Source organism: Lepus europaeus, unplaced genomic scaffold, assembly GCF_033115175.1.
Source record: "Lepus europaeus isolate LE1 unplaced genomic scaffold, mLepTim1.pri SCAFFOLD_3_1, whole genome shotgun sequence".
Taxonomy (NCBI): domain Eukaryota; kingdom Metazoa; phylum Chordata; class Mammalia; order Lagomorpha; family Leporidae; genus Lepus; species Lepus europaeus.
In genome coordinates this window covers 14,752,868-14,767,487 of record NW_026909276.1, presented here as the reverse complement: position 1 = coordinate 14,767,487, position 14,620 = coordinate 14,752,868, and the positions used below count along the sequence as shown (strand labels likewise).

The window sequence follows — 14,620 nt, the reverse complement described above, 5'->3', positions numbered from 1 at the left end:
GGGGAAATCTAGCAGAGCCTGGCAAGATGAGGCACCCCCAGCCTCCAGGACCTGCTTGGAAGCTGAGATACCTCAGCCAGCCCCAGGGTTCTCGGGTCTAATCTCAGAGCTAGACCCCATTGCCGATCTTGATGCCTTCAGTTCTAGCATCTAAGGCAGCCCACAAGGTGACTGTGTCCCCATGCCAACACACTTCCCAAAGCCAATGCACCACAAGAAGATAAAAAGATAAAGCTATTTTAAAATGGGCAGTTTTGAGAACAGGTGCAAAGTCACAGCACCATTAAATCACAAACAGATTTAGGTTTGCTCACTGTTTCTCAGTCCTCCCTTTCCTCTCTGTTCCCATGACTGCATATTTTGCTGCTATTTTGATGGGGAAAAATGCAAAATGCCTGTTTTCTCTTTTGTGGTTTGAAGAGTTATTTAGAGCTGGACTTGGGATCAAATTCAAGGTTTTCTTTTTCTGTGGAGTGTTTTACCCATTACATCTAAATGCTTGACTGTGAGCATCACTTTTCCAGGCCTTCCTGAGAGGATGCAGTTTATTTCCACAAGTACTACTCAGATATTATCTTTCATCATAGAACACAGCCACTGTTGGCATTCAGCTCATTTTTTTTATCTGTAGACAATAAAATTCATTTGATCTGCCTTCTATATTTATTTTTTCACTTAATATGTTTCAAATGATACATTTTCAGCATTTTGTTTGCTTTCCTCCTGTTACAAATTTTATACTAGGACTAGAGGGCCAATCCATTGCAGTTACTCATAAAGTCTCTATTAGTCTTTTTTTTTTTTTGACAGGCGGAGTGGATAGTGAGACTGAGAGAGACAGAGAGAAAGGTCTTCCTTTGCCATTGGTTCACCCTCCAATGGCTGCTGTGGCCGGCGCGCTGCGCTGATCCAAAGGCAGGAGCCAGATGCTTCTGCTTGTCTCCCATGTGGGTGCAGGGCCCAAGCACTTGGGCCATCCTCCACTGCCTTCCCGGGCCATAGCAGAGAGCTGGCCTGGAAGAGGGGCAACCGGGATAGAATCCGGTGCCCCGACCAGGACTAGAACCCAGTGTGCCAGCGCCGCAAGGCGGAGGATTAGCCTATTAAACCACAGAGCCGGCCATTCTATGTCTTCAATAACTGATGTTTTCTGAATTTTTTTTGCTAAGTTGCAGTTTTTCCTCATCCTAAACCACAAGCCTCCCCATATGTATCACCACAGTGACACCTAGAACTTTAACAACAATTTGCTTGAAAATGGGGTGTTTTCAGAATTGGTGACTAATGATGGCACCATTCAAACACAAAAGGGCTTGGGCTCTCTTTCTGTTTCTCTGACCATTTCAGTTACTCAAGTGTATATAAATCCTCACAGTTCATGTGAATGCAAATTCTGTCATTTAGGGTTAGAAGTAAGTGTAGGGCTAGATATAGGATAAGTATTAGGGTTATTATTAGGACTAGGATGAGAGTTAGGACTGGTGTTAAGGTTTAGAATGAACGTTATTATTAAGGCTATTGTTAGGGTTGGGGTTAGGGTAAGATTTAGAGCTAGGTTTATGTTTAGTGTCGGTGCTAGTATTAGGCTTATGGCAAGAGTCAGGGCTAGTTTTAGGATTAGGGTTCTGTTAAGTTTAGGCTTAGGTCTGGGTTAGATTAAAAGCCATTGTTAGGGTTATGGTTAGGGCTAGGCTTAGGGTTAGGGCTAGACATAGAGTTATGTTTAGCTTTAGGGTTAGAATAAGGATTAGGTCTAGGACTAGTGTTATATTTAGGATTAGATTTGTGATTACAGTTATAGATAGGGTTAAGACTATTGTTAGGCCTAGGGATAGAGCTAGGATTAGGGATAAGTTTAGGTGTAGGGCTAGGGATAGAGTTAGAGCTGTGGTTTTATATACATTATATATATAATATATATATATATATATGGTTATAAATGTATATGGTTATATATCTATACATAATATATAGAGAGAGCTCTGGTTATATATAATATAAAGTTGTAGTTGAAGTTAGGGTCATCATCACTAGGATGAGGCTTAGTCTTTGGTTAGCATTATGGTTATTTTAAGGCTAGTGTTAGATATAGCATTAAAGTTAGCTTCAGGACTATGTTTAAGTTCACACTGAATGCTAGTTTGTTTTATGGTTAGGCCAAAGCAGAAAGATAGGATTAGTGTTGGGGTGAGATTTAAAATTAGTTTAAGATTAGGGTTATATTTAGTTCTATGGTAAATTTTAGAGTTAGAGCCAGAGTTAGGACTATGGTTAGAGCTAGTGTGATAGTTAAAGTTAGGACTATGGATAGGTTTTAGGCCAGGGTTAGGGTTAGGGTTAAGGCAGGGTTAGGTTTAAGTTTTGGTATTAATGTTACGGTTAGAGGTGGGGCTCATATTAGGATTAAGGTTAATGCTTGAGTTAATAAGGCTAACTTTAGGGATAGGATTAGAGTTTAGATTGGGTTAAAGCACCATGTTAGGATACAGTTAGGATTTTGGCTAAGTATAGAATTAAGGTAAGGTTATGGTTAAGATGAGGGCCAAGTTTAGGGTTAATGCTTTGTCTAGGGATAGACCTAGTATTAGGCTTCAGAATTGGTTTAGATCTAGGATTAGGTTTAGGGTTAGGGCTAGGACTAAGACTAAGGCTAGGGCTAGGGCCAAGGTAAGGATTAGGGCTTGGACTAATGTTATAATTTGGTTTATTTTTATAAAATGAAAAGCAATAAAGACATAGTAATATGAACACCAATCATATTTTTAAAAATTCCTCCTAATAAATCTCATGTTGATTCTAAAACTGAGGTGAAAGACTGGAATTTAGGTGGATCTACAGAACATGGACACAGAGACAGACCATATCATCCCAAACTGGCTACTGCCTAAAAATAGATGTTCAATTCCAAGTTTTAAAGGACATTTTAAAACTAACTAATGGCAGAGACATCTACGTTAACATATCCCAACTATAATTAAACTAAGGAGAGAATTACTTGGTTACTTCCCAAGAATCTTTAGTCAACTGATTTTAGTTGATCTTTCTTAATATTTGTTTTTCATTATGGTAGTTCAGTTATTTCCTTATGAACAATAAAACATTTGTTGAACCAGATAAACTAGAAAAGATAATATAAGGGCAGTTCAAAAGGTTTGCAGAAAATGGAGTTAAAAGTTATTTATTTTGTGAATTTTTTAATGTATGCAGTTTTCTCAAAATAAACATGTCCATGAACTTTTTGAAGCATCCTCATGCATCTTAAGATACTCTTCCAGAATGATATGTTGACTCCACTGACTTATGTTACACATCCACATGAGTGGAGATGCAATCTCTAGGTTGTATCATCTTGATGTTTCTGTATGCCTTATACCACACAAAGAAGATCCCTGTCCGTCTCTGACAGGATAATATTGATCTTATTCTCCAACTGGGCACCCAGAATATCACAAAGGTCAGTAGGAAAGCCTCATTCAGTATTACTGTGTTCACAGAGGATCCAGACCATCATAATGGGACATTCCACCTGTTGAGGTACAGGTCTGCTTCCACACCCTGCTCTCAGAACCAGCACACAGGGCCAAAGCTTTGACTCATGATGCTAAGGTCCTTCCTACCCCAAGAGCTAAGTAAATATGAATTAGTTTGAGGTGTCTTTTGATTCACTCAATTATGGTTGCCAGGGCAACAGATTCATCCAGGGTGCATGATTGACCCATTCCAGTATGTAGAGCAAAGGCTTCTGCTGTGAAAGAATTTCAGTTCTCTGGTAAAGTTATCTGTTTTGAGAGAGCTGAGCCACCACCTGTATCAAAGTCTTCTCTGTACAATCCAGGCTGATCCTTATTTTTCTCTTCATCAATCCTAGCAGAAAAAGAAGTGACAGGAACACCTTCAACTTCTCTCACTGCAGACACAACTTTATCCATATCTTGGGTATGCTTAATGTTGAATTGTACTCAGTGGTACCCTCTATAGGATAGCCATGAGTTTTGGAAGGATATATATGCCTCGATGTGCAGGCTCTAAGCCCTTTGGAAAACCACTTTTTCAATCCCTGGGGTGCAGCATCATAGGCTGTGTGAAGAGAGTAGATGCCAACTCTGATCTCCAAAGCCCAGAACACCAGGTGCTCCTTTCAGGACATCCAGGTAATATGCTTTATGTGTAGGAAAATAGGTGGAATGTAGGAAAAGATGAGACCTGCCTTCTTATGCAGAGCCTCCTCCATCACCTTCTCAGTCAAGTCATTGGTCAGGAAGAATGTATTTATAGTTTTTGGTGGGCTTGGTTCCACCAGCAATCCAATATTGTCCCAACTCTCAGCAGACGACAGGGATGTAAAGTCATTCAAGGAGGAAATGAGTCTTCAGACCCATGAAGGAACAGGAATTGCAGTTCAGAGATTACATAAACCAGACTGTCATGGGGACCAGGCATTAGCAAGATGAGAGAAACTTGTGTCCATATTGGTCACTTTTTTTTTCCTCTCTCTCTCTCTTCTAGTTAGCCTGGTGAACTTTTCCCCACGGAGTTTCAAGCCTCGTTCCCTCTAGTCTCCTCTTTCTGCTTGCCCGCCAGTGTCTCAAGCTATTGAGGTTCGGCTCACCTCGTGTTCCAGCGCTGGTGCATTGATTCTGCCGCTGGTGTCCCGAACTTGGGCTCCCACGCTCTCCACGCACGTCCACTGTGAATCACTAGTTCTGGAAGAGTTTCCTCTGCTGTTTTTTCCCCTACACTTCCTTGAACCTGCAGTATCTCCACTTTTATTAAACTGTCCTTTCCCGGACTATCAGTGTGCTCCCTTCCTATTCCGCCATCTTGCCGCTCTCCACCTCACAATGTTTTTGGAAAGACATTCTTGAAAGGGCACTCACAATTTATTAATTGGTAAAGATTAAACACAACTTGGTTTCATGAAGACATTCATTTGCTACTGATTTTGTAAAAAGAAATAAAGTTAGTAAAGATAACATAATTTTAAGAATTTTTATCCAAATAAATTACAGAATTCCAAAGAAAGATCATGTGTCACTAACAAATGAACAATTGAAAAATAATTCAATGATATTAACTATGTTCCTCTTAATACAGGGATACTCTTGGGATGCCATGTTAGCATTTTTCAATAGAGTATCTCCAGATTTTATATACCTAGAATTCCATAAAAAGCATGCATGTTGGAAGATTCCAAGATGGTGGAATAGGGAAGCACATATACTAGTGGTAACTAGTTTCAAAAAATGTTGGAAGCACATTATTGAGGAAGAGTTAGAGAAAACTGTGGTGGAAATTCTACAGGAGAGAAATGCCATGGATCTGTGTGGAAGATGCAGACATGCAGCATGAACACAGACACAACAGGATGCCAGCAGCCAAGAGGAGGAGAAAGCACTGGCTTTGGAGAGTGAGGTGAGATCAGACTGCAGCAACCCATACCACTGGTGATATAGACATAGGGAGACTTTGATGTGAGTCTGGCCTGGAGCTCTGAGGGGGAAAGTGTACCCACTGACCCAGTAAAAAACAAGGGGGGCATGTTTCTCTCACTACATTCACTAAACAATGGTGCCCAATAATCAGTTGAGAGAAGGTGGGCACCATTTTGGACAGAAACAGAAGATGCAGAAGCTCTTGTGCACATGCTCAGCACCTGGCTGAGACAAGATGCCATCTTCTAACAGTACCAGTGGCAGCAGCTTGAATGCATGCAACTTGCAACTGATGGGGAGAATTGGAAACATTTGGTTGGTGGCTATTGTGCATGTGTGTGATCCAGAGATTCTAACAGAAGGAAAACTCCATGTTTCCCATTGACTTTGAGTCTGGCTGGGCAAATTGACTAGAGTCTGTGCACCCACATATTACTGAGGTCCCCACAATCTCTCAGTGCTCAAACTGTCGAGGCTCTGGGAATGTCTCTGCCTCTCTGTGAATGAGACAGTCTAGCAAGGTGGATCAAATCCTCTGCACCCATTGACAGTGGGAGCCCTGTGTGCTGAGACTGTGGAAACTCTGACTGCATAAGAAGGCACAGGATATAGCTGGTTCTCTGGACAACCAATGTGAGCTGCTCTACAGGCACTTATCAAAAGAGAAAATTTTAGAAACCACAGGCAAGTGAAAAATGCTCAATATCACTAGTCACCAGAGAAATACAAATCACAATCACAGTGAGGTTTGACCTCACCCCTGTCAGAGTGGCTCTCAAACAGAAATCAACAATCAACAAATGCTGGCCAGAATGTGGGGAAAAGGCATCTTAATCCACTATTGGTGGGAAAATAAACTAGCACAGCTATTGTGGAAGACGTATGGAGACACCTCAGAAACTTGAACGTAGATATACCATATGACTCCGCAATCTTAATCCTGGGAATTAATCTAAGTGAAATGAAATAGGCATATAAGGGGCCAGCGCTGTGGTGCAGTAGGTTAATGCCCTGGCCTGAAGTGCTGGCATCCCATATGGGCACCAGTTCTAGTCTTGCCTGCTCCTCTTCCGATCCAGCTCTCTGCTATAGCCTGGGATAGCAGTGGAAGATGTCCCAAGTCCTTGGGCCCCTGCACCACATGGGAGACCTGGAGGAAGCTCCTGGCTTCTGGCTTCAGATCAGTGCAGCTCTGGCCATTGCAGTCATCTGGGGAGCGAACCAGCAGGTAGAAGTCCTCTCTCTCTGTCTCTACCTCTCTCTGTAACTCTGTATTTCAAATGTTTAAATCTTAAAAAAAGAAATAGGCATATGAAGGAGCTTTCTGTATCCTCATGTTCATTGAGCTCAATTAACAATAGCTAAGATATGGATTCAACCTAGATGTCCATCAACTGATGACTGGATAAAAAATGTATATATATATATATATATATATATATATATATATATATATATATATATATATATGTATATATATACATACTTATATATGTATTTATAATAAACAACTACTCAGGTATAAAATATAATGAAATCCTTTGTTTTGCAACAAAATGAATACAATTGAAAACCATTAAAGTTAGTGAAATAAGCCAATCCCAAAAAGACAAACACCTTATGTTCTCCTTGATCTGTGGTAACTAATAGAGCAGCAAAAAATGGAATGTATAAGAGTGAAATTGATGTTTTGAGAGTTTATGATTTTTTACAGCCCTTGTCTCTACTGCTGAACAACAGTGCTGTACTCTTTACTAAGTATAGGGTGAATCTTAAGAGTAAAAAGTCCACTGAAAGTAGATCAGTGTAGGAAGTAGGGCTGACACTGTGGAGTAGTGGGGAGAACTGTGCCCAGTTTCAGTCCCAGAGGCTCCACTTCCAATCCAGCTCCCTGCTAATGTGTCTGGGAAAGATCAGATCACTCAGGGGCTTGAGCCCCTGCAACCACATGGGAAACTTGGAAGAAGCTCCTGGCTCCTGGCTTTGGACCAGCCCATCTCCAGCCATCGCAGCCATGTGGGGACTAAACCAGTGGATGGAAAATCTTTCTCTGTCTCTTCCTCCCTTTGTCTTTGTAACTTTGCCTTTCAAATAAAAAAATGAATAGATATTTAAGGAAAAATAAGGCAGGGAATTAGAGAGAAAGGATGAGTGAGAATGTGTGGGTGGGAGAGAGGATAAGATGGGAAGTATCACTATGTTCCTAAATCTGTATATATGAAATATGTGAAATCTGTTTACCTTAAATTAAAAAAAATTAAAAACTGACATTTAATTTCAATAGCTGTGAAATAGAATAACTACAATAAAAAATTCTACTTGTAGGCCAAATAAATTTGAATAGTAATAAAAATGCAATATAATTTTTAAAATGGTCTGACTTTAACATGTATCATCCCAGATGATGTATTGGAAACCTAATACCTGGGACTGGTGCTGTGGCACTGTGGGCTGAGCCTCTGCCTGTGGTGCTAGCATCCCATATGTTACCAGTTCATGTTCTGGCTGATCCTCTTCCAATCTAGCTCTCTGCCACCTGAGAAAGCAGTGGAGAATGACCCAAGTGCTTTGACCCCTACATTGATATAGGAGACCTGGAGGAAGCTCCTAGCTCCCAGGTTCAGACTGGCCAAGCTCCAGCCATTGTTGCCATTTGAGGAGTGAACCATCAAATGGAAGATCTTTCTCTCTGTCTCTCCCTCTCTCTGTCTGTAGCTCTACCTCTCAAATAAACAAAATCTTAAAAAAAAATCCCCAAGACAATAGTTTCAACCCTCAGGAATAGATTGACACCAATTTTAAAAGGACCTTGAGGTGATAAGTTTTATCTCTTACACTCTCTCACCATGTAATGACTTCTGCCAAGTTAAGTACAGGAATATGGCCCTCTCCTGATGGGGCCTCTTGATCATTGACTTCTCATATGACTGCAAGATACACTTTTTCTTTATAAATTACACATTGTACACCAGTTTTGTAACAATACAAAATAGACTAAGACTGAAAATAGATCAATACATATTTTCTCATCTTCAGGAAAGAGAGAAGGAAAATGGAGAGATAGCATGTGGCTTAGCAGGTTAAACTGCTGCCTGGAGTGCTGGCATCCTATTTGGGCACTGATTCTAGTCCTGGCTTGGTTTACTTCTGATCACTCCTTATTAATATACCTGGAAAAGCAACAAAAGATGCCCTAAGTACTTGAGAGTGTGCACTCATGTGGGAGAATTGCATGAAGATCTTGACTCCTGGCTTCAGCTTGACCCAGCCCTGGACATAGCAGCCATTGGTGAGTGAACCAATGGATGGAATATTCTCATTCTCTCTCTCTGTCTCTCTCTCTCTCTCTCCCACTTCCTCCCTCTCTCTCTCTCCTTGTCTCCTCCCCTCTCTCTGTAATACTGCCTATTAAATAAATAAACCTTTAAAACAAAACAGAATACTAGCTTCTGGAGGATATCGTGTTAATTTAAAAAAAGAGAAGGAAAAGCACAGAACTTTAGAAAACCATGAGACTATTAAGTTTTTTATTTTAAAAATTTTTTTTGACAGGCAGAGTGGAGAGTGAGAGAGAGAGAGACAGAGAGAAAGGTCTTCCTTTTTGCCGTTGGTTCACCCTCCAATGGCTGCCATGGCTGGCGCGCTGCGGCCGGCTCACTGCACTGATCCGATGGCAAGAGCCAGGTGCTTCTCCTGGTCTCCCATGGGGTGCAGGGCCCAAGCACTTGGGCCATCCTCCACTGCACTCCCTGGCCACAGCAGAGAGCTGGCCTGGAAGAGGGGCAACCGGGACAGAATCTGGCACCCTGACTGGGACTAGTACCTGGTGTGCCGGCACCACAAGGCAGAGGATTAGCCTAGTGAGCCGCGGCGCCGGCCTTATTTTTAAAATTTTTAAAGATTTATTTATTTGAAAGAGTTACACAGAGAAAGAAGGAGTGGCAGAGAGAGAGGGGGGTCTTCTATCCACTGGTTCACTCCCCATCTGGCTGCAACAGTTGGAGCTGCACTGATTTGAAACCAGGAGCCAGGAGCTTCTTCCAGGTTTCCCAAGCAGGTGCAGGAGCTCAAGGACTTGGGCCATCTTCTATTGCTTTCCTAGGTCATAGAGAGAGCTGAATTGGAAGTGGAGCAGCTGGGACTTGAACCAGTGTCCATATGGATGCCAGCACTGCCAGCAACAGGCTTACCAGTTATGCCACAGCACCGGCCCCATTTTTTTTTAAATTTAGTTCATGTCTATTTTCTAATGAGAATAGGGAAGGATTTTTAAATATTTATTTATTTGAAAGGCAGATTTACAGAGAGGCGGAAGGAGAGAGAGAGAGTGAGAGAGAGAGAGAGAGAGAGAGAGAGAGAGAGAGAGAGAGAGAGAGTGTGAGAGAGGTCTTCCATCCACTGGTTCACTCCCCAAATGGCTACAAACAGCCAGAGCTGAGATAATCTGAAGCCAGGATCCAGAGCTTCTCCTGGGCCTCTCATGTGATTGCAGCGTCTCAAGGACTAGGATCATCTTCCACTGCTTTCCAAGGCCATAGCAGAAAGCTGTATGGGAAGTGAAGCAGGCAGGACTTCAACAAGCATCTACATAGGATTCCAGCACTGCAGGCAGCGGCTTTATCCACTTTGCCACAGTGCCAGGCCCATGAGATTTAGCAACCAACATAAAAAGCATACTTCAAAGAGTTTGCAGAAAGTTGAATTAAAAATAAGAGAAGACTGAAAATAAGCTTAAGAATAATTAAGTAATCACCTTACTGGAGAAAAATTAATTTTCTTTGATCTTGGAAATATATAGATGTACTTATGATCATAACTGGAAGAGAAGATGAATGGAGAGAGTTGTGATTGGGTTCACCCTTCGATTCCAATGTGCAAAATAAAATTATTATTGAAATTAATTGGAAGTGGAGTAGCCAGGACTTGAACTGGTTCCCATATGGGATGCTGGCACTGCAGGCAGTGGCTTTACCCACTATGCCACAGTGCCAGCCCCTATGTATAAATCTTATGGCATCAGTAGAGACATTATGTAATATTATCTATTCCACATGAACAGGGAATGGTGATCTGAATATGTGAAAATACTCAATCCATGCATGATTATATAAAGTATTCATGGTCAAAAATTGTGTAACTTTTAGATATAGAAAGATACACATATTAAGTGATTTTGTAAAGATGAGTTTAGTTATACCAGTATAAATACATTAGTCATATGCTCTGTCAGAAGCAGCCACAGGATCTGCAAATGTTTGGAGTTACCAAGCTTACATCCTTAACCAGAAGATGTGGTAAATGAGAATTTAGAGTCTTTTTTAATGTATGATTAAATGAATAACTACAGTGAACTGGAAAATATGAATAAGAGGTTGGTGTTGTTGGAAGTGGGTCCAATAGAGGGGGAATCCCCTTGCAGTACTATAAATGAGTCATATAGAACAATAGTGCGAATAAGCTAGAAGGTGATACTCCAGATAAAATTTGCATCTGATACGTACCACTAAAGATGTACATGTTTAGGATTCTGAGCTTTGAAAAGAAGTACATATGAATGCAAATTCTTGCCATGTTATATTTTGCAAGGCAATTTTGTTATATTACTAAAACTTTGACCTACATTTCTCCTCACACGGAATCAGGAATTCAATCTATAAGTAGAGGTGTACTTCAAAGATTAAATAAGAAAAAATATACAAAACCCCATGGATATGCTTTTAACTAAACAACATTTGAAAAACTTGTTCTCTTGCTATGGATCATGGACTCCAAATCCCATTAAGTTGGCAGGTACCAATGCCATCTTACTAGTCAAAGTGATCAGTTTAAGTTCATAATTGATCATAAAGATAGGATTAAGTGTCAAAGAGATTACATAAATAAGATCAGTGCCTGATAATAATAATTGATAGAATTAAAAAGCAGAGAATGATCCAACATGGGAAGTAGGATACACAGCAGACTCATAGAATTACTAATGCCCTAAACAGCGCTCTGGCCTCAGAATCAGCCCTTAAGGCATTCAGATCTTGCTAAAAAGCCCATGAGAGTTTCTCAGGCATGGAAAGCCAAGACACCGGCAAAAAATGACCTAAATGAAAGATCTCTGTGAGTGAGATCCTGGTGGAAAGAAGGGGCCATCAAAGAAGGAGGTACCTTTCTCTGAAGGGAGGAGAGAACTTCCAGTTTGATTTTGGCCTTGTCTAAATAAGGTCAGAGTTTGTGAACTCAAGAGACTTCCATAGCTTTGGCAGCTCATGACAAGAGCCTCGGGTGATCACTGACATCATAAATGCGAGTGTCAATTGTTAAATCAACAACAGGAGTCACTGTGCACTTGCTCCCCATGTAGGACCTCTGTCAATAATGTGTTGTAATATGAGAATTAACTGTAAAAGTAATCTTCACACAGTGCTTTATACTCTCCCTGTCTCCCTCTCTCCCCTTCTCCCTCCCTCTCTTCTGGAAAGTCTGACTTTCAGATAAGTAAATCAATAATTTTTAAAAAAGAAACTAAGAAAGCAGAACAGATTCAAGAAAAATACAAATAAATATTTTAATAAGGACTCCAGAACAGACTATAAATGTGCTACTACTGCACTTTTGTCACTATGATGTACTAAAAGAAAAATAATTAATGTATATATTTTTTGACAGGCAGAGTGGACAGTGGGAGAGAGAGACAGAGAGAAGGGTCTTCCTTCTCCATTGGTTCACCCTCCAATGGCTGCTGTGGCCGGTGCACTGTAGCCCGCACACCTCGCTGATCTGAAGCCAGGAGCAAGGTGCTTCTCCTGGTCTCCCATGTGGGTGCAGGGCCCCAGGAATTGGGCCATTCTCCACTGCACTCCCAGGCCACAGTAGAGAGCTGGACAGGAAGAGGAGTGACCGGGACAGAATCTGGTGCCCCATCTAGGACTAGAACCCAGTGTGCCAGCGCCGCAGGCAGAAGATTAGCCTATTGAGCTGTGGCGCCAACCAATGTATATTATCATGTACTAATTTGAATGATTAATTATTGGTAATTAGAATTTAGTTTTAAATAAAAATATTTCAAGTGACAATATTCATCAGCCTAGTAGAAAAAGGTTGAAACAGGCTGGCACCACAGCTCACTAGGCTAATCCTCCACCTGCGGCCCTGGCACTCTGCATTCTAGTTCTGGTTGGGGTGCCGGTTCCGTCCCGGTTGCTCCTCTTCCAGTCCAGCTCTCTGCTGTGGCCCAGGAAGGCAGTGGAGGATGGCCCAAGTCCTTGGGCCCTGCACCCGCATGGGAGACCAGGAGGAAGCAACTGGCTCCTGGCTTCGGATCGGTGCAACACTGGCCATAGTGGCCATTTAGAGGGTGAACCAATGGAAGGAAGACCTTTCTCTCTGTCTCTCTAACTAACTCTGCCTGTAAAAAAAAAGGTTGAAACAAAGCACTCTCTCTTAATCTCACAAAGTCATGTGAATAGAAGGCATATCTGATTTATTCTAATAGGTCTTCCTAAAATTCACAAATTTTTTTCTGACAACAGTGAATTTGGATCATCATAGAAAATTCTTTGAAGGCTCTTGTTAAATGTGTTCCTCTCTGAGAAAGTAAATTTTACTGGATGAATCTACAAGAGGTAAATTTTTGATTTATAGAACATTGGAAAACCAATATACTTAGTCTCCAATTTCTGATTTACTTTATAGAACAGAAATTACACATATAAATTTCACCTTATCTATTTTTTTAAATTTTTACTTATTTATTTGACAGTCAGGAGAGAGACAGAGAAGTCTTCCTGGTTCACTCCCAAATGGCCACAATGGTCAGAGCTGGGCCAATCCAAAGCCAGGAGCCAGAGATTTTTCTGGGTCTCTCACATAGGTGCAGGGGTCCAAGCACTTGGGCCACCATCCTCTGCTTTCCCAGGTCATTATCACAGAGCTGGATTGGAAATGGAGCAGCTGAGACATGAACTGGCACCTGTATGGGATACCAGTGCCACAGGCAGAGGCTTAATGACTATGGCACGCACCGCTTCCCACTTTATCTAAATTTACAGTAAACCCATGAGTTGTACCACAACACAATTTTCCTTCCTTCCTTCCCTCCTTCTCTCCTTCCCTTGTTCCTTCCTTCCTTTCTTCCTTCCTTCCTTCTTTTCTTTTTCTTTCTTTCTTCTCTCTTTTCCTTTCTTTCTATTTCTTTTTCTTTCTTTCTTTTTCTTTCTTCCTTTTTGTTAATTTTTCTGTGTCATGAAGCTTGCACATTGCATCTAGGGACATGGACCAGGGAGAGAGGCTTATGATTACTGTGTGCAAATACTCTCCTCTTGAGGGTCAAAGCATCTGACAAAGTAGCTCTCCTAGATTAAGTCCTCAAGTGCCTCTCTCAATAATAAGCGAGAGAAGGTGTGCTAACTGAAGAACATCTTTGGTTTAATTAACTCTAGGAGGTCTGAGTGTTGCTGGGGTCCTCATTGGGCTATAATAATGGGTCATGAATCATTTGAGTGTGACTGTTTACCACATGAATCACTGATGCTGAAAGTTTCCTCTTATCTCTTCCAGCAAGAATCCTTAATGGCCCACACTGCTGCTGGTGCTGTAGAAACTTACAGTGTTGAAGGTGTAGTCCAAAACGGAGGCTGTCATGATGAAATTCTCTGAGTGCACTATTTTAATATCAGGCAGTGGGTTAATGCCCTGGCCTGAAGTGCCAGCATCACTTATGTGCGCCACTTCAAGACCAGGCTGCACCACTTTTTTTTTTCTTTTTTTTTTTTTGACAGGCAGAGTGGACAGTGAGAGAGAGAGACAGAGAGAAAGGTCTTCCTTTTGCCGTTGGTTCACCCTCCAATGGCCGCCGCCGTAGCGCGCTGCGGCTGGCGCACCGCGCTGATCCGATGGCAGGAGCCAGGTGCTTCTCCTGGTCTCCCATGGGGTGCAGGGCCCAAGGACTTGGGCCATCCTCCACTGCACTCCCTGGCCACAGCAGAGAGCTGGCCTGGAAGAGGGGCAACCAGGACAGGATCGGTGCCCCGACCGGGACTAGAACCCGGTGTGTCGGTGCCGCAATGCGAAGGATTAGCCTGTTGAGCCACGGCGCCGGCCCACTGCACCACTTTTGATTCAGCTCCTGGCTCTTGGCTTCCAATTGGCACAGCTCTGGCCATTATGGCCAATTAGGGAGTGAACCATTAGATGAAAGA

The 14,620-nt window shown here is 41.8% G+C and overlaps 1 pseudogene; it reads right to left on the bottom strand.

Annotated features, from left to right (window-relative positions):
* Window positions 1–3,367: 3,367 nt before the first annotated feature.
* On the bottom strand, window positions 3,368–14,063 carry LOC133755241 (NIF3-like protein 1; annotated as a pseudogene).
* Window positions 14,064–14,620: the final 557 nt, after the last annotated feature.